Raw genomic sequence first — 18,475 nt, forward strand, 5'->3', positions numbered from 1 at the left:
TCCTCGTCATGTCTCACTCCCATTACAGTGCAGCAGCCTCCCTGCCTCTGGCGTCACGTGCCCTCTGATCCACCCTCCACACCACCAACCCAAGAGCCTTGAAAGCATCTCTGATTATGGCACTTGGGTAGAAATTTTATGATGAAACTCCACAGGTGAATGTTTAATCCCTGTATGGTACTCGAAATCCTTCATAATCTCATTGTTTACCACTTTCTGCTCATTCTGCACCATCGAGCCCGCCAAAAAGCTCTGGTGAATACTTGTGGTTTTTACCAATATTGCCACACATTAGTGGGTTGGCACGGGCCATGTTCTCTTTGGAGCATTGTTCCTAGCCTTACCTATCTCAGCAATTTCCCCTTCCAATCTCGGCTCAGCGCTACTACTCAGTAATGCTTTCCTTCCTTCTCCTCCTTCCCCAAGAACTTTAGGCTCCATTCTCCCAATACTCCCAAAACATTTCAATTAAAAATAGTTATAATCGCCTGCCCTCCTTTTGATTTCTCATTGGACTCCTAGGATAATGGAGCGCCCAGCAAGATGCACCTCACCCTTCTTTCTCCATTGCCTGATTAGACATTGAATCAAATTCAGATTCAATTACAGCTCACACCAATGATTAAGTGAAGTGAACATACAAAAGAATGCTTTCTTAAAATACGGCTCCGTAAACCCTGACATTCCTAAATGTCTCTGAACTTTAGCTACTTAATGTATAATGAAGGAGTTAGTTGATGGGACTGGCTACTTTTTAATTCTAAACATTCTGGGCTTTAGTTTTTTAGAGACACCTGTCAAAATGATGAGTATATGGACAAAAATGTGTGCTTCTTATGATGGAAGTTGATACAGTTATTTGCCTTTTTAATAATGCTTTACACTTAATTGCTTTTTAAATAATGCTTTATATACTGTGTATATAACATCATATATACATATATATACGTGTATATATGTATATATATGTGCATATATATGTATATATATATACATGCATATATATGTGTATATATATATATATATATACTCTATATAGATAGCTAGATATAGAGAAAGAGAGAGCGAGAGAGGGGAGTTTCATTTCTTGAAACCAGGGTGACAGAGAAAGAGGTAGAGTCAGAGAAAGAGAAAGAGATCTTGCATCTGCCGGTTCTCTCCCCAATTGGCCATGACTGCCAGGTCTGTTCCAGGCCAAAGCTAGGAGCAAGGAAATCCATCTAGGTCCCCCGTGTGGGTGCTAGGGGCCCAGGTAGTTGGACCACCTTCCACTGCTTTCTCAGGTTCATTAGCAGGGAGCCAGAGCAGCTGAGACTCCTACAGGACATGAACAGGTGTTCTGATACAGGATGCCAGTATAGCAGGCAGCAGCTTAACCCACTGTGTCACAACGCTGGCCCCCAGACCATATATTTGATTTTCCAATTAAAGATTTTCCTACCAATTTTATCTCAGATATCACTTTTTTAAAGAAGCTTTTGTGGCCGGTGCCATGGCTTAACAGGCTAATCCTCCGCCTTGCGGCGCCGGCACACCGGGTTCTAGTCCCGGTTGAGGCGCCGGATTCTATCTCAGTTGCCCCTCTTCCACGCCAGCTCTCTGCTATGGCCCGGGAAGGCAGTGGAGGATGGCCCAAGTCCTTGGGCCCTGCACCCGCATGGGAGACCAGGAGAAGCACCTGGCTCCTGGCTTCAGATCAGCGGGATGAGCCGGCTGCAGCGGCCATTGGAGGGTGAACCAGCGGCAAAAAGGAAGACCTTTCTCTCTGTCTGTCTCTCTCTCACTACCCACTCTGCCTGTCAAAAAAAAAAAAAAAAAGAAGCTTTTGTTTGTTTTATTTTATCTTGTTTTTTGAGAGAGGAGACACAGAAAGAAAGCTCCCATCAGCTGATAAATCTTGATCTAAGTCTAGACCTCAAACAGGGGTGGCAAACTTGAACTACCACTTGCTGCCTCCCAGAGTGAGCAGCGAGCTAGAATCTGGAGCCCGAGTTAGGGAGTGAACCCAGGTACTCTGATGTGGGCTGTAGGCATGCTAACCAGCTTCTTAACTGATAAGCCAAACTCCATGCCTAATCACTTCTTTTTAATGTTAAAAACTTAATGAATTATTTATATGTTATTCATATTTTAGATCCTTATTCTGTAGAATACTAACTTCTTAGCATTTAGAGCAACCTATGTAAACATATAAACATTTTAGTGATTAATAGTTTATCATCTCAGAATTACTTCCTTTAAATCATTTGCATAATCAATTCTAAAACATAATAGCTCTCATGAATACTCAGTTTCCTAAAAATACCAGCATCCCTCATATGCCTGTGCATGAAGAACATCCTGTGTTCTCTTTTTGCAAGACTGTTCCTGCCCCTTTCCTATCTTGATGACATCCTCTGAAGTCTACAAAATGTTGATAATATATTTTTGTACTCTCATCTAGAAAGCCTTTGTGCACCAATTTCTTGTATGGCTACTAAGTCATCATAGTAAATATTATCCAGCATAAATCTATGAATTTTAGAGAAGATGTTTTTCATTTTTGTAAGAAGTATACATTTTGAGGTTAATAACCTCATCATTTGAAAAATTACATATGCAACTCCATCTGGCTTTCATGCAAAAAATTGATAAGTTTTCATATGGAAATACAGGAGCCCCAAATAACCTGCCAAAAAATTGTAAAGATGTAGAAAGGTAAGGAGCTCACTCCTCATTTCAAAACATACTATAAAGTCACATGAAGAGTGTGGTGAGGTTGATACAGCTGGACAAACGTTGATGGAATGGAGTTAAGAATCCAGAAATAAGCCCTTGCATTTATACTCAACTGATTTCTGGAAAGGGTGGCGAGATAATTTAACGATGACGGAATAGTATTTTTGATAAATGGTTTCAGGACAATTGTATATACACAATGAAAAGAATGAATTTGGATCCTTTCCTCACACCACATACAAAAAATAATAATAATAACCCCAAATGCATCAAAGACCCAAGTGTAGGAAACAGAACTACGGAACTGTTAGAAAGGCATTGGTAGAGAAGACCCCTTTCATGTCATTGAGTTAGTCAATTATAAAATGATGCAACCAACTTGAAAAAGTTATGCAGTTCTACACAAAGTTATACCTGGAGCTGAATTGGACTCAACAACTCCACTCATAGGTATGCACCCAATAGAATTAAAAATCCTGTACAGGATTCTCACAGCAATATTTTTCACAAGAGCAAAAAAGTAGAAACTGCCCAAATGTCCATCAATTGAAGTAAGTGAACAGTGTCACTTGTCTAGGCAAAGAAATTTTATCAGGAAATAAAAGGGAACAAAGTACTGCTTCATGCCACAGTGAAGATGAGCGCTATAAAATATTATGCTCTGTGGAAGAAGCTGTTCACCAAAAGTCGTATGTGGTATGATTCTGTTGATATGAAGTGCTCAGGGTAAACAAATTGATGGGCATGGGATGTACGTGGGTGTTCACCAGGGGCTGGGTGAAAAGATAAACAGGGAGTGACTGTTAATAGGCATTAGTTGTCTTTCTTTTGAATTATGAAAATAAGCTTCAATTAGAATTAATGCTGAATGCATTCTATAATAGTTGCAAACTGTGTGAATATATATATATATATATATATATATATATGTATATTTCTGCGTTGAATTACCTACCTTAAAGGAGTGAATTTTTAATATATGGATTAAGTTTCAGTAAACCTTTTAAAATGTAGGTGTATAAATTACAATAATTTGAAAAGCAGTCACTCTTCTCCTCTAAAACAAGGAATTAAGGAAAAAAAAGAAAAAAAAATATCTAAAATTGTACCGCCCTGTACTCATTCTTGTTGCTCCCTCTGTGTATGGATTTGGAGGTAAGGAAATGGATGTTGTGATAGAATCAGTGCTCTCAGTTCTGTCCCCTCTAGTGGTGTTCTACGTCTCTACCTTTGCCATGGTCTCAGGGGAGTCACACTGTATTTTCTCACTTCCTGGATTTGCTCTTTGGCATTTTTCTAGCTTTAAGGGGATGGATAAAAAGCCTGTGATGTGTGCAAAGGATTCAAGTGTGCTCTCACTTGGGTTTCTTGTTGGTGTTGGTGGTGGACTCCTGTCATCACCATGAAAAAAATATGCTTGCAAGAGTCTGGTGTTCCCAGAGTGTACCTTGTGAAGATTTGAACCTAATGTGTAATGTAGTGTTGTATTTAGCTGAGTCCAGGCTACCAATGGATGCTTGGATAAGAAATTAAGGTTTTTGTTTGAAAGTCACTGAAATGTTGAGGGGTTTTGTTATGCAGCATTATTTGGCATTGGTCAGCTAATAGAAGTATATTATTTCATTTATAATTGGATCATATCATAACATCATATTGTTTATTCAAACTAGTACATATCACTTGAAACTTACAGGCAAAAAAATTGAGGAGCAAAAAAAAAAGCAAACATGTATGCAGGAAAATGTTTCACCAACATATGATAGAACATTCTTTTTGTTTTTGTTTTTGTTGTTTTTTATTTATATGTATCTCATAAATACATTAGGAACATAGTAATTCTTCCCACCTTACCCTACCTCCCACCTACTCTCACCCCCTCCTCCTCCTCCCTCTCCTGTTTAGTCTAAGAAAGAAAAATAAGAAAGAATGGAATAATATCCACTGCGGTGGCTTTCAATGTGGTAAGCCTGGGCTTCAGCAGAAGTCAGCTTGTGAAGAGCCCTGGCAGCTCTGCCAAGAGTTGGATCACTGGAAATGGACCTGCCCTGGAGTCGAAGGATGCCCAGGTCAGAGCCACAGATCTTATTGGCTCCAAGCTGAAAAGCCCTTCACTCAGCCCAACTTCCAAAGTGACCACTGCAGCTGAGGGGATGGTCAAGTAGGGTCAGCAACATTGCAGGCAGAACTGTAAATTTCTTGTTAGAGATGCCCCCTGCCTTTACCTGACCAGCTCTCCTCCCAGGCCAGCCAAGTAATGAAAGTCAACAGAGTGCCTTCCCCTAGGAGGTTCACACCTCCCTTAGGATATACCCCATGTGAAGAGATTGATAGGTCTGGGCCTCTTAACTTACAAGGCCTAAAGCCCACCAGATTATTATCAAGCCCCTTCTATCAGGTTCTATTTGCCTCTCAATCAGAAAACTTAATTGTAGCTTAGACAGCACCTTTCTTAGCTCCTCTAATAATGACTCTGTCCTTTGTTCTAGACCCTGTCTAGCGTACTTGGGCCTCATTCCTTTGTAATCATAACCTCTACTCTACCACCAATGGCTCTACTCCCAACCTGTGTGTACTGATGGTCCTCTTCCCCACTTAATGCTGTATAATTGTTCAAACCTGGTTAATGCCACTCTTAGGATCATTGGTTACTATCCTCACCCTGTCTTTTATGAACTTGTCTAAATATGATCAGAGTTGGCAAACTTGGAAGGCTTCCATAGCCTTGGCAACTCATGACGACAGCCTAGGGTGGTTACTGGTGCCATAAACTAGAGTGTCAATTTGTTGGGTCAACAACAGGAGCCACTGTGTACTTGCTCATCATGTGGGATCTCTGTCCTTAATGTGCTGTACATTTTGATTTGATGCTATAACTAGTACTCAAACAGTATGTTTCACTTTGTGTGTCTATGTGAGTGCAAACTGTTGAAACCTTTATACTAAATTGATCTTCTGTATATAAAGAGAATTGAAAATGAATCTTGATGCAAATGGAAGGGGAGAGGGAGCGGGAGAGGGGAGGGTTGCGGGTGGGAGGGAAGTTATGGGAGGGGGAAGCCTCTGTAATCCATAAGCTGTACACTGGAAATTTATATTCATTAAATAAAAGTTTAAAAAAAATAAATAAATTTACTTTATAAAAAAAAAGAAAGAATGGAATAATAACAATTAAAAAAAAAAACCAAGAGAACTGTTCCTCAACAGTCTAGACAAGGGCTAGAACATTCTTTTTTTTTTTTTTTTTTTTTTTTTTTTTGACAGGCAGAGTGGACAGTGAGAGAGAGAGAGAGAGAAAGGTCTTCCTTTTTGCCGTTGGTTCACCCTCCAATGGCCGCCACGGTACGCGCGCTGCAGCCGGCGCACCGCGCTGATCCGATGGCAGGAGCCAGTGCTTCTCCTGGTCTCCCATGGGGTGCAGGGCCCAAGAACTTGGGCCATCCTCCACTGCACTCCCTGGCCACAGCAGAGAGCTGGCCTGGAAGAGGGGCAACCGGGACAGGATCGGTGCACCAACCGGGACTAGAACCCGGTGTGCCGGTGCCGCAAGGCGGAGGATTAGCCTATTGAGCCACGGCACCAGCCAGAACATTCTTTTTTTAAAGATTCATTTTTTTTAATTTGAAATGCAGACTGACAGAGAGTGGCAGAAACAGACAGAGAAAGAGATCACCCGATTCTCCCATTTATTGTGTTGGTTCATTTGCCAAATGGCTGCAATGGCCAGGGCTGGGTCAGTCTGAAGCCAGTGGCTTAGAACCCCATCCAAGTCTCGCATCTGGGTGGCAGGGGCCCATGCACTTCAGCATCTTCTACTGCTTACCCAGGCAAATTAATAGTGATGGATCAGAAGCAGAGCAGCTGGGACATCGATTCGGGATACCTGTATCACAGCGGCTAACCTCACCGCACCACAATAATGGCCCCAGGATAAACCTTTCCAAACAATCCCAGTGATGTTGGGGGGAAAAGTAGAATTGAAAATATTAAAAGCATGGAATTATTTCCTAAGTATTTCTTTTGTTTCAATCAAAAATCATCCATTCACCATTAAGGGGAGGAAATAGCATTCTGACAACTCACCTCTTCCATAGCCATCTCCTTTTTGTTAATTATATTGTTGACTCTATGATTTTTTATTTAATAACAGTATATGAATATTTAATAAATATAAAATAGTGAAAACCATTTCATGAATATTTAATCATTTAATGAAAATGTTTTATGTTTATGTTTAAATAAATATTTTTATAATGTGAAGCACTTTGGAGAATTTTCTTTGTCCTTTAAATTAATTTTCCCTCCAAACGTGGTTATGGCATCGCTCTCTTTCTCTTTCTTGCCTTCCTCTTTCTCTCTCTTCTTCCTCCTCTTCCTCCTTCCCCCTTCTTCTCTTCCTTTCTTCCTTCTTCCCTCTTTCCTCTTTGTAACCTAAGACATTTGCATAATTCTGATGCCTTTACATTTTTTTTTCTGATTATTGACATAGTACGTAGTTTCTCACCAGGCTGCTATTTACTTGGATGTGGGAAAGGTGAATTCTTGATCTCGTTTTCACTTTTCCAAAACTTATTTGCCAAACAGAGCTACAGTTGGAGGATTAGATATACTCAATTGAACTTTCTATTTCTGTTGGAGGCAGCAGTAGGGAGCAGCTAAAGGAATGTGCAGTCTTTGATGAAGGAAATCTATTCAGCTCTCTCTCAAAATATCTTTTGCTGAGATTAACTCTGGAAGAGGCCTGTGTCCATTTCTCATGGAACGGGTTTCAGATCTTCTCCGAAGCTCAGTGAGGACCTTGAGGCCAGCTTTCATCTGAGGGCGTTGGTCCCAGCTTCTCGGTTTCCATGTTGTCTCTGAATCTCCTCAGAAATCATCTTTTCTTCTGCTACTACTCACAATGGAGAAAAGATGGTGCTACCTCCTCAAACCGCTTTTCTTCAAAATTGGCCAGATTAGTGAGGATGCTTGGAATTTTATTCCAGTACTATTTCAGGAAAGAGAAATTAGACTAGAAATAACATAAACCTCACGGTAAGCCACTCTCATTCCTTAATTGTCATTCTTTGAAAGTCATTGCATGAAGTATGTCCTTTTATTGGATCTTGTTGGAAAATTAATGTCAGACTTTGGGTTCTGCAACACTACTCTCCTCTACTATTTTGTCCTGATGTTAGAAATGTGTGAATATCACAAATTGTTATGATTTTAACAATAATTTGTATTTGTTTGCTACTGGAGTAAGCTATTTCCATTTAATGCTCAAAAACGGAATAATATAAGGTCCTATATAAGCATACATGTTTCAATCATATTGAAATTTTAATTAAAAACATTAGGAAAACTACTTAGTAATAGAAAGGCTGTGAGTATTCTACCACTGGTATCACTTTCTATTCCCATTTGTGAGACAAGGTTTTGCCCAAAACTCGGACAATGTAAAACAATTCTGTATAAAAATTTTCTTCTTATTTAGGGAAAAAATAAAATGAATGAATTTTTTGATCATTGTACATCAATTGTAACTAAATATTTTAGTAAGAAGTCACCTTTATGAAATGCAATAATATCCAAGTTCCTATTAACCAAAAGATCCTAGGAAAAAAACTGAATTTTTGTGCAGTTATTCAAAGAAATATTTTACTAAAATTACTAACAGACATATAGCTCCAAAGAGATAGATAGATAGTTAGATAGAGAGATATCACTATTATGGAATAATCTAGATTCCTAGAGAATTTAAATGTCTAGATAATTAATAGTAACATTGGACAAACTAAGAAAAGCAGCTGCTTCAAAATCTGGAAAATAAAATGCATCCCTATTATATTGAACAAGTATTGAAATTTATTTCTCTTAATCTGGAAGCAAACTATTCAGTAGTCAATATCCTTCAAATACCCAGACAGATAATCTGAATTTCAAATGCATGTTCACAAATCAACTAACATGTCAAGTATATTGAAGGGGAAAAATATGTTACAAAGATAGTAAAATTGCATGAATAATTCAGCAACTACATTTCAGTTTGCTTTGTTTTCCATCCTACCTCCGTAATCTAAAAATTTGATTTTGGCAGCATTTCACCAAAAGTGTAAGTAAGGAAACCAAATAAATAGAGTTCCAGCTTAACCCTCAAAGTCTTGGAGCCTCAGAGACTATGTACTTTGCCATTGCAATAAGTGATTGACCTTAAGCAAAAAGCATAAAATGAAATGGCTTAATTTGAACAACTTTGTGTTGAGTATTTGTAGATGTTTTCTGGAAGACACAATAATTCAAGTAATGAATTTTGATCACCGTCCTATATTTTGATAGCTTAATGTGAATGATTTGTTCTATTAAAAACTTACAATATTACATAAAATTTATCTGTTTTGATAATATATTTTGTCATCATTGTGGAATAAAGGCATACAAATTATTGCTAACAAAATGTAAGTCTTGGTGCAATCTTAACTGGCATGGTAATAAATCATAGTGATTTGTTTTTAAACTTTTATCCAAAGATAGTTAAATACCTTGTAATGATTACTTTTGTAGAAAGTTTTTCATCTTAATTTTTGGACCTGGAGATTGAGTCAGGAAGTGGGAATGTGACATGATTGAATAATTGCTCAGCATCACACATAGGCATGTAAAAACATTTGAAGAAAATTATGAGGTTCATATTTGGTTTCTATTTATGAGAGAAATCAAATTCTTTTGCCTGCACATTCATCTGTTGTTAAATTTAGCTACGAGATTTCCTGAATAAACAGAGCTTGTGTCCTCCTTTCTATAAAGCAAAGCACGCCCTGGGAAGCAGCAGGAAAATGCTCAAGCACTTGGGTCCCTGCTACCCAAATGGGAGATCTGAATTGAATTCCTGGTTCCCAGCATCAGCCTGGCCCATCCTGGGCTGATGCATGCATTTGTGTAGAGCACCAGGATGGGAAATCTTTCTCTGTCTTTCTGTCTGTCTGTCTCTGTCTTGTGCCTTTCAAATAAATTTACAAAATAATTTTTAAAAATTGAACATGAAACCCTCTAGTCTCTATCAACCAGGGATTTCATTTCCATCAGGCATGGTGTGGGATGCACAATCTCCAATGTGCCTCCCCATCATCTTGAATTTACAGTTCATCAACTCTCGGTTCAAAGAGTTTAGCACACTGACAAGAAATGACTTGAACCTTACAGCCCAGCTCCTCTCTTCCTCAAGTTTCAAGGACAGCCTTTATAGAAGTAAATTCATCCCACCACCCTTAAAAACCAGTCTAAGTGTTCACATCCAGCAGCTCCTCAACTAACTTTGAATAAACAAATGTAGCAGTCAATAGCCAACTTTTTCAGAGCACTTGAATCTTCTCTTGGGTAATGAGATGATGTATAGCTATTCAATCATGTGTAATGGATGACTAAAAGTCTGGGTGGTTTCCCAAATATTATTTTTGAAGTAAACTCCTGATATTTCTCGGAAATTCACTCCTCAAAAAAACTGACTAAGTTTCTTTTGGTTTTGCTTAACAAGTTGACCCTCAAATTGGTCAATACTATTTTTCAAACTTTTTAATTTTTATTTATTTGAAAAGCAGAGCAAAGAGAGAGGGGGAGAGAACTTCCTGAGCACACGTGCCACCATGGTTCTTTGAATGGGATATGTGTATTTTCCTTTCCCCTCTTTTTTTTTTTTTTGAAACAGGAAACATTTATTATTTTTTAAACACAGGTGTAAGGTACCACTAACTATACTGTTCAACAAGTAAAAAAGTAGAAAGACCACTGTTCCACATGAATATAGACTAGGGCTATAAACAATAGTGAAATCATAAGATATCAGTTCCATTCTATACATTGTGGGTTTCTCTTTGTACTCTATATATGCTACCACATATCAGAGAAAAGTTATATTTGTCTTTTGAGGACAGCCTTATTTCACTTAGCAAAATGATCTCCCTCCATTTTTATCCATTCTGTTGCAAAAGACATGATTTCATTCTTTTTATGGATTTGTAGTATTCCATTGTGTATGCATTACATTTTCTTTAGCCAGTCATCAGTTGCTAGACATCTGGGTTGATTCTATATCATAGCTGTTGTGAATTGAGCTGCCATAAACATGGTGGTATAGATAACTTTTTCACATGCTGATTTCATTTCATTTGAGTAAATTCCCAGCAGTGGAATAACTGGGTCAAATGATGTTTTTCAGATTTCTGAGGACTCTCTATACTGTCTTCCATAGAGATTGTACTGCTTTACATTTCCACCAATAATGTTTAAAGTACCTTGTTCCTCACATCTTCATCAGAATTTACTATTTTTGATTATTGGATGATACCTATTCTAATTGGAGTGAGATGAAACCACATTGAGACTTTTATTTGCATTTCCTTGATGGCTAGTGATCCTGAGCCTCTTTTCATATGTCTGTTGGCCATTTGTATTTCATCCTTTGAAAAATGCCTGTTCATATATTTAGCCCATTTTTTTTTAAAAAAAATTGTTTATTAGAGTTACAGAGAGGCAAAGGCATAGAGAGAGCGGTCTTCCATACGCTGGTTTACTCCCAGATGGCTGCAGCAGCTGGAGCTGAGCCCATCCGAAGCCAGGAGCCAACAGGTTCTTCTGTGTTTCCCACATGGGTACAGGGGCCCAAGGACTTGGACCATCATGTACTGCTTTCCCAGGCCATAGCAGGGACCTGGGTTGGAAGTGGAACAGTCAGGACTTGAACTGGTGCCCATATGGGATGCTGGCACTGCAGGCAGTGGCTTTACCCTCTATGTCACAATGCTGGCCCCACTTATTTTATTTTATTTATTTGAAAGTCAGAGTTACAGAGAGAGAGGGGAAAAACAGACAAAGATAGCTTTTCCATCTGCCGATTTCCCTCAGGATCAGGAGATTTTTCTGGGTCTCCCACGGGGGTGCACTTGGGACATCCTCTGCTGATTTCCCAGTAACATTAGCAGGGAATTGGATCAGAAGTGGAGCAGCCAGACTCAAACTGGTACTCATAAAGGATGCCTGCATTGCAGGTGGCAGCTTTATCCATTAACCAGAACACTTAGCCTGCTTCTTAACTGGATTTCTTGTTTTGTTCTTGTTGAATTTCTTGAGTTCATCATATACTCTGGATATTAATCTTTTATCAAATGTATAGTTTACAAGTATTTTCTCCCATTCTGTTAGTTGCCTCTTCAGTCAGTGTTACCTTTGCTGTGCAGAAACTTTTTAGCTTGAGTAATCTCATTTCTCTATTTTGTTTTATAGTTTATATTCGTGCTTTATATTTTATGTTTTATATTGTATATTATATATATAAATTTATATATTTATATTTTATGTATTTATTATATAGAATTTATATTTACATATTATATATACACATTTTATATTTATATTTTATGTTTTATATTTTATATTTGTGCTTCTAGGGTCTTATCCAAGAAGTCTTTGCCAATGACTTGCAGAGTTTCCCTGTTTTCCTCTAGTAATTTGACAGCATCATGTCATAGATTTAGTTCCATGATCCACTGTGAGTTCATTTTTGTATAAGCTGAAAGGTAGGAGTCTTGTTTCAAACTTCTGCACACGTAGAACCAGTTATTCCACACTATTTGTTGAAGAGAGTGTCCTTTATCCAACAATAAATTTTAGCTCATTTGTCAAAGATTAGCTGTAGATCTGTGGATTAATTTCTGGAGATTCTATTCTGTTTCATTCATCTACAGGTCTATTTTTGTGACAGTACCAGACAGTTTTGATTATAAGTGCCTTGCAGTATGTCTCGAAATTTGAAATTGTGATATCTCCATCTTTGTTTTTGTTCTTTAATGTTGCTTTAGCTATTTGCAGTCTCGTGTGCTTCCATATGAATTTTAGTATCATTTTTTCTAGACCTGAAAAGAATGTCCTTGGTATTTTGATTGTGGTCACATTGAATCTAAAAATCACTTTAGGTAGTAAGGATATTTTGATGATATTAATTCTTCCAATTCATGAACATGGAAGTTTTTTTTTTTTCCATTTTTTGGTGTCTTCTTTAATTTCTTTTCTTAATATTTTGTAATATTCAATGTACAGAATTTTTATTTCCTTAGTTAAATTTATTCCATGATATTTAAATTATTGTGTATTTATTGTGAATTGTACTGATCTTACAAGTTCTTTTTCAGCCATGGTATTGTTTGCGTATAAAAATTATATTAATTTTTGTGTGCTGATTTTATAACATGCAACTTTGTGTATTTTTCAGAATATTCTGTTTGATCTGCCAGTGTCTTGAGTTGCATATTAAGTCTATCATGTTACCAAATCACCTGCCAGGGATATATGCCAAGATAGATTACCAAGGAGCTATAAAAGCAAAGAATAAAATTTAAAAAACCCTCAATTTTGGCTTGAAAAAGAAATCCACAGAGGATGTCTCTGGCAAAATTATTTTGACATATATTCATGTTGATTGACACACCAAATTCATTCCTCTTTATTGCTGAATGGCATTCCACTGTAGGGGATTCCACAGTGTGCTTGCATTTTCACTTGCTGGTGGAGTCTGTCACTTCTATAGGTCATTATTCATGTATATGTAGTATTCTTCCTACAATGCTGTGCTGTTGGTCTTATTATGCCCATGTTAGAATTATACCAGACAAAAAATAAGGCTGTACTGTGAGACTCAATTTATATAAAAGTTTAGAAATGCCAAATAGTCTATAGTACTAGAAAGTACATAAGTAATTGCCTGAGAATAGAGAATTGGGGAGGATTGGAAAGAATGGATTACAAATGACACAAGAGATGTTCAATGTGACTTAGATGTTCATTATCCTGATTGTGGTGATGGGTGTATACATATGTCAAAATTTTTCAAGGTGTACTCTTTAAATTGGTGCCACTTGTTTTATTAGCTCAATAAATTATTATTATAATTTATCTCAATAGCTATTCACAAAAATAAAAAGATAAATTTCCCACCCTGTATGTCAATAGCTATGTATAGTATGTTTTCAGATTTCAAAATTTGTAATTTACCAATAATATGTGACTGGAAATCAAGTTGTTAGGAATTCTTGTGTCTAAATGTCATATTTATCTTTCTACAAGAAAAGTTATAGATGCCTGATATCATTGTGCAAATAAATGAGAATGGAAGATTCCATTACAGAATTTTCTCAGAAAGTCAGTATAGCTCTCAGGTGGAATGTGTCCCTCTTCTAAAATCCTACTGCAGAAATCTGTTCAGATAGTTGGTTACCTAGAGAAAGAGCTCTTGGATGCACTTGAAATCATCTGTGAGTTTCACAACACTGCATGCAAACATTTTTTCAATGCATGTGTGGATATTTAACACTGTCAGAAGGCTTTTTGATTAAAAAATAGGCTACTTATCAGTGGTCTAATAAAATAAATGGTGTTACAAGATAACACAGTTTGAATTTTTAAATTCAGAATTTCTGAAGAGTGATGATAGGAATAAACTTGACTCTGCAATCTAAGTATCCAGTATCTGTTGGGAAAGGTCACACAGCAGGAAGGAGTGTGCTGCACTTAGAGATTATCTCTTTCATCAACTTGTACTTTGGTCTCAGTGAAAGCAGATCCTGCAAATGAGGACCTGTGGGAATCAGGCTAGCAACCTAACTACAGAAATTTAAGTTCAAGGATGCTTCTATGCGCCAACCTAAAGCGAGGTGAATTCGACTTTCATGCAGAACTACAGGAAGATTCTCATGGATTAAGTTGCCAGATGTATGTCAGTGATAATTACTAAGAAAGAAAGCAGAACTGCTTTGGTGAAATTATGGGAGAGATGACAGAGAGTGTAACAAAAGCTTAAGCATATTAACCTCTGGTCAGTTTTGGACTCACCTCCAACATTGCGACCACCTGATTTTCACATGTTCCGATTTTGAAGCCTTCCCCTTCTTTGCCTCCCAATCCCCTAAGAATGCAAACCTCACCACATGCTTAGAGAAAAACCATCTGGCTCAGGGAGCAGAGTCTTGATTTAGATGTGATAAAATAGGGAAGGAATTCTTGCCTGCCACATGACCCCGACAGGTTTCTAACTTCTTAGTAAATTTGTCCCTGATGTGATATTTTCCCACTTAGAATTTGATGTCATATCTGTTCTGGAGAGTGCATATGCCCTCTTCAAATCATTCAAAAATGAAAATTTCATGCTCCTTCTTACAATTTTTCAATATGACAGCAACAAGAAGAGTGTCCCTTGATGAAGTGTCATTGAATGCCAATTTCAGAAGAGGATATTGATTAGATTTCTATTAATACAATATTTTCTAATTTAAAGTCTTGGCATAATTAGTTCTCATTACCTCTACCAATTTGGAATGATATTATCAGCAATTCTTCTCTTGTGCATTGCTATATAGTGCTGTATGATAAACTCTCTCTCATCATTTAAATTGCATAATTTATTAAATAATGCAGGAGCCAGCATTGTGGTATAGCAGTTAAGCCACTATTTGTGGTGCCGGCATCCATACTGGAGCACGGGTTGGAGGCCCAGCTACTGTACTTCTGATCCATGTCCCCGCTATTGTACCCAGAAAAGCAGTGGAGGATGATTCAACTACTTGGGCACCTACCACCCACATGGAAGAATGGAATGGAGTTCTGGGCTCTTGGCATTGGCCTCGACCAGCTCTGGCTGTTGTAGCAGCTGGAGAAGTGATCCAGCAGAGAGATCTCTGTTTCTGTAACACTGGCTTTCCAACAAATAAATTGACAGGTGGAGTTGCAGAGAGGCAGAGGCAGAGGCAGAGAGGCAGAGGCAAAGGGGGGCAGGGTTTTCATCCCTTGATTAACTCCCCGGATAGCCTCAACTGCCACAGCTGTGCCAATCCAAACCCAGGAGCCAGGAGCTTCCTCTGGTTCTCCGACATGGGTGCAGGGGCCAAGGACTTGGGCAATCATCTACTGCTTTCCCAGGCCATAGCAGAGAGCTGGATTGGAAGTGGAGCAGCCGGGACTCGAACCGGTACCCTTATCAGATGCAGTGTCAAGACAGTGGCTTTTCCAGCTACCCAACGTGGGACCCTTACCATTTATTTATTTATTTATTTATTTGAAAGTCAGAGTTACACAGAGAGAGAAGGAGAGGCAGAGAGAGAGAGAGAAAGAGAGAGAGAGAGAGAGAAAGAGAGAGAGAGAGAGAGAAAGAAAGAGAGAGAGGTTTTCCATGCGATGGTTCACTCCCGAACTGGCTGCAACAGCTGGAGCTGCACCTATCCGAAGCCAAGAGCCAGGAGCTTCTTCTGGGTCTCCCAAGCAGGTGCAGGGGCCCGAGCACTTGGGCATCATCCACTGCTTTCCCAGGCCACAGCAAAGAGCGGGATTGGAAGTGGAGCACCTGGGATCCAAACCGGCACCCATATATGATGCCGGCACTGCAGGTGGCAGCTTTTTCACTACCCCACAGCGTCGGGTAGGGTATGATTATTTTAATCATTCTTTTTGGGATGCTGATACTGCAGGCAGTGGCTTTAACTGCTATTCCGCAGCTCTGGCATCAATAAATACACCTTTAAAAAAATTGGATGGTTTAATTAGTTGTTTCGTAATATTGGAATGCATGGAAATATAATCACTAATTTATATTTTCTTTTATTGACTTTTTATTTAAAGCTTTGTTATTAGGTAAACATCTTCAAATCTACTGATGAGCTAATTCTCATGATAGATATGAATGTAACTCTTACAATTCACTATAAATAAATAAAAACAGTATATATATATATTACTTATTGATCATGTTAATGGAACAAATTATAAACACTTTTGGGGGATCTCTTATCAGTCCAGCTCTTCCTCATGGCAGATATCCTTTTTCTAGTTTGAATTGTTTACAAAATTAGTACACTATCAACAAGCAACTTTAAAAGGATCTTTGATCTCTTTGAGAGTTTCCATTGCACAAAAATTCCATCTACATTGAAAGTTAATTGTTTAAATTCCTAACAAGTGCATAATCCACATTCTTCTTTCCTTGAATGCAGAATGTGAGTCTGGATAAAGGATTTTATCTTCTTGTCTCTTAGAAAATGATGTGGCTCAAGTCTGGAGCATATTAAGTTTCAAGGAGTGCAGTGGAGGATGGCCCAAGTGCTTGGGTCCTGCACCCCATGGGAGAACAGGAGGAAGCACCTGGCTCCTGGCTTCAGATCAGCGCAGTGCACCGGCCCTAGCGGCCACTTGGGGGGTGAACCAATGGAAAAAAGAAGACCTTTCTATCTCTCTCTCTCTCTTTCTCTCTCTCTCTCTCACTTTCTAACACTGCTGTCAAAAAAAAAAAAAAAATCAAGTTAAGTAAATGCCGGCTCTTGGTGGGAGGATCTGGTGATATGGATCAACTTCGTCATGTAGTTGTAGATACCTACTATTAATACATGGGTACAGTTACCTGTATTTTCCCTACAGTGGGTTGAAGATTTTCCTTTTATCTTTGTATGCCATCTAAGGAATTACTTCTGTCACAGCATTGGGCAGACCTAATTTAGACAGCAATACTAAAGATCCATAATATAATTTATTTTATTTTATTTTTTATTTTGTTTGACAGGCAGAGTGGACAGTGAGAGAGAGAGAGAGAGAGACAGAGAGAAAGGTCTTCCTTTGCCATTGGTTCACCCTCCAATGGCCGCCGCGGCTGGCACGCTGCGGCCGGCGCATCGCGCTGATCCGCAGGCAGGAGCCAGGTGTTTCTCCTGGTCTCCCATAGAGTGCAGGACCAAAGACTTAGGCCATCCCCCACTGCACTCCCTGGCCACAGCAGAGAGCTGGCCTGGAAGAGGGGCAGGTGGGACAGAATCCGGCGCCCCGACCGGGACTAGAACCCAGGGTGCCTTAAAGGGCTATTGCAGTTTAACAGAGAAGAGTTATAAAGCATCAATGAGAATATGGAAAATGATGGTTTAAACTCCAAATAAAAACACATGCTGCCGGCGCCGTGGCTTAACAGGCTAATCCTCCGCCTTGCGGCGCCGGCACACCGGGTTCTAGTCCTGGTTGGGGGGCCGGATTCTATCCCGGTTGCCCCTCTTCCAGGCCAGCTCTCTGCTATGGCCCGGGAAGGCAGTGGAGGATGGCCCAAGTCCTTGGGCCCTGCACCCGCATGGGAGACCAGGAGAAGCACCTGGCTCCTAGCTTCGGATCAGAGAGATGCGCCAGCCGCAGCGGCCATTGGAGGGTGAACCAACGGCAAAAAGGAAGACCTTTCTCTCTGTCTCTCTTTCTCACTATTCACTCTGCCTGTCAAAAAAAAAACCAAAAAACAAAAACAAACAAACAAACAAAAAAAACATGCTAACTGTGAAATGTTCCCATCAAAAAGCTTAGCAATGTGTATCTTCAGTTGAGTTTTTAATTCTAAGGAGAGCTCAAAAGCTCAATATTTTGGACAAGCAGTGAAGAGTAAAACCTGCTTTGGGGGTGTTGTGGCACAGCAGGTTAAGCCTCTACTTGCAACCCCTATCAGAATGCCTTGGTTTGAACCTGTCTCCACTTCCAAACCAGCTTTCTGCCAGCAGACTGAGAAGCAGAAGATGAAGGCTGAAGTGGGTCCCTGCCACACATGAGTGAGATTCAAATGGAGTTCTTTGCTCCTGACCTTGGTGTGGCCCAGCCCTGGGTATTGTGGGTACTTGAAGAGGTAACCAGGAGATGGATAGAAGTATGTGTGTGTGTGTGTGTGTGTAGAGGGAGACATGCACACACACACAGATGGAGATATAGATATACATTTACCTTT

The sequence above is a fragment of the Lepus europaeus genome, chromosome 8 (genome assembly GCF_033115175.1).
Source record: "Lepus europaeus isolate LE1 chromosome 8, mLepTim1.pri, whole genome shotgun sequence".
Classification (NCBI taxonomy): Eukaryota; Metazoa; Chordata; class Mammalia; order Lagomorpha; family Leporidae; genus Lepus; species Lepus europaeus.